Here is a 3,252-nt window from a genome sequence, read left to right on the forward strand (position 1 = left end):
CACAATCCCCATTATTCCTACACTCACAAACCATTAAAAATCAATGATTTTGAGTGCAAATCCAATGGAAATGCAGTCAGTGGAAACCAAAGACTATCGTTAGCAGAAGTCAAGTGTTTTAGTGTTTCATCTTGGACACGGCCTTTGTTATTTGTCTGTAGCCATGTCCAAACTATTCCATAAAGGGCTGAGTGGCTGAATGTTTTCTTGCCAATTCAAGATTCAACAATTTTTACTGTCCAATACACACGAGAACACACGTTCCCCTGTGAATTGAAATTCTTGTGCTGTCCTTTCTGGAAAACCAGCCGACCAAAATTGACATTCAAATACAATATTGACATCAAATACAATAAGAATATGAAACATGTTTAAGAGTAAGGTGAAAACAAGGGTAATGAGGTGAATAGGGTGAGGATTTTGCAAAACTGAGCAGTGCAAATGTATGCAATGTAAATGTAAACTGTGCAAGTGGAGATAGTTTAATAATGGAGGCAGCTCTCCTGTGAACCCTGCCTGCGGTGGTAAATGTGAGTGAGTTCTTGATGATTTTTTCTGCTGTCTTCACCACTCTCTGCAGGCGTTTGCGGTCCATAGTAAATGTGCTGTCGTACCACACGGTGATGCAGCTGGTCAATATGCTCTCTATGATGCAGCTGTAGAAGTTGCTGAGGATCTTAGGAGTCATCCCAAACTTCCTCAGCCTCCTCAAGAAGTACAGCCGCTGTTGAGCCTTCATGACTAGCTGTGTGGCGTTTAATGTCCAGGTGAGGTCGTCACTGAAGTGGACCCCGAGGTATTTAAAGCTGAAATGATTGAAGCAGCAGCAGCAGCACAACTGACACATATTACTACTATCTCACCAGTTACAGTTAAAGCTGTAAAGTTACCCAGATTAACTTCATTATTTTCATTTAGTCAATCCAAACAGTAAAGTGGACAGAATAACCCTAACCCTAACCCTTTTAGCAGGGAGATAACACAATTTCTATGCCAAGATAGAAACAACAATAAGTTTTCACAACTAATATTCAGCAATGAGATGGTCATGATCACCCATGGGCATCATGTAAGAAAACCAAAATACAAATACAAAGTAGAAAAGATAAACCATAGTCTTTTACAAATTTGGGTAAATAACCAAGAATTAAGAATAGCCTTGTCCATGCCTACAATATGAAGAGCCACAGTGAAGGTAGAGGTAATGAGGTAGGATAGTAATCAAAGGAAATATCGTGTTTCAGGGCCATTCTGCACCCATCAATTAAACCTCAAATGAAACCATTTGTTACATTCACAGACTGACATTTCTACAGATAATTACATCTTGATGCCATACAATATAATATGGTTTACGGCAAACAAAAGAGAAGTACTTAAATGTCTCAGAGAAACATTGTCTGAACCATAGACTGTATATAAAGAGGTCTGAACCCAGTTATCTTGCATGGCTTAAGCCTGGCCCCCAGCTTTACTGTGGGGAACCTTGGAGTTACATGAAAACAAGCCTCTGGGACAGCCTTCTTCCACCTACAAAATATGAAAATGAGAAACATCTCGTCTCAAAGAATGCTGAAAAAGTAGTCCATGCATTTGTTACCTGTCGACCGCTTGGGGAATTCTGTGAAAGAATAAAAATGTTGTGGCTTGTTCAGATGTGTTTTACTCACTGCAGAGTAGGGAGAGACATCACACAAGGCGGTACAATTCTTTCTAATGGACAACATTCAGAGTTTAGGTTTTTGTATCATCACTTAAATGGATAGTTCAACGCAAAAAGAAAATTCACTCATTATCTACTCATCTCTTTGCCGATGGAGGGGTCTCTGTGAAAATAAATGTGAATACAACTCCAGGAAGTCCTGGACAGGCTAATTTATTATACAATTATGCTCCAATCATTCACTAAGTCATGTGATAAACACCTTCACCACCCCTGCTGATGTGGCATATCTGTATGCATTGGGGGTTCAAGTAAATTGAATTCACACTGTGATGTGAGAGCTTGTGAATGGTTTGTATTTATATAGCACCTTTCTAGTCTTGATGATCACTCAAAGCACTTTACAATACAGTTTGCAATTCACCCATTCACACACATATTCATACAGTTTTTTTTTCAATGAAGGGCAATTTGGGGTTCAGCATCTTGCCTAGGTATACTTGCTTGTGTGTCTTGTGTTGCAAGATCCTGCTTTGGCTGGAGCTGGGGGCCATCAGTGAAGTAGAGGTAGCTGGCCACTGCCTCATATAATAATAGCCATGCTCATCCTGCCATTCAGATGAGTTTTGATTTCTGTAGCATTAATTTGATATTGTTTTGGTCTGGAATTCAGTTCCTGTCAGCCTTATCAGTTGAATTTCTTTTTTGTTTTAGTTCTTTGAAAATTACTTTTTGTTAGAAAAATCTGATCCATCATGTGTCTTCCCTTATTTAGTGCCAGATGACTCTGATGCGCCAAACCAAGTTATAAATTGCCTGTGAAAATAAAACTGAAAATCTTGTAATGTTCAAGGACAAAAGATTATCGGCAAAGTTGGAGCAGCAAAACAAATCAAAAATAAAGAACCTGGGTGTTACTCAGGACTAGATTTTAATCCACACATAAACAATGTCACAAAGATTGCCTTTTATCATTTAAGAAACATTGCAAGAGTAAGACTGTACCTCACTTTGGAAACTGCCAAAAAGTTGATTCATGCTTTTATACTTTCTCGCCTGGACTACTGTAATGCACTATATTCAGGATTACCGAAAAAATCCATCGATCGCCTACAGTTTTTGCAAAATTCAGCAGCCATGGTTTTAATGAGAAATAGGAAAAGATTCCATATTACTCTTATTTTAGTGTCTTTACACTGGATTCTAGCATCACTGAGGATTGATTTTAAAATTATTTTGCTTGTTTTTAATTCTCTTAATGGTACAGCACCGTCATACATCTCTGACTGTTTATGGGAATATGTTACGAATCATTCCCTCAGGTCGTCTACAGCGGGCTTGCTCAATGTCCCCAAAACAAACTATAAAAGGTTTGGGGAAGCAGCTTTCTCTTGCTTCTCTTTCCTATGCTATGCTATCCAAAGGTTTGGAACAAACTCCCACCACACATCAGACATGCTTCTTCTGTTGATAGTTTTAAGAAACAACTCAAGACTTGTTGCTATGATAATACATTTTAGCTGCATTTTATGTATAAATACATTTATTATTATTATTGTTATGGTCTCAGCCAGCCAGGCCATAACAAC

This window comes from Paralichthys olivaceus, chromosome 15 (assembly GCF_024713975.1).
Source record: "Paralichthys olivaceus isolate ysfri-2021 chromosome 15, ASM2471397v2, whole genome shotgun sequence".
In the NCBI taxonomy this organism is placed as follows: domain Eukaryota; kingdom Metazoa; phylum Chordata; class Actinopteri; order Pleuronectiformes; family Paralichthyidae; genus Paralichthys; species Paralichthys olivaceus.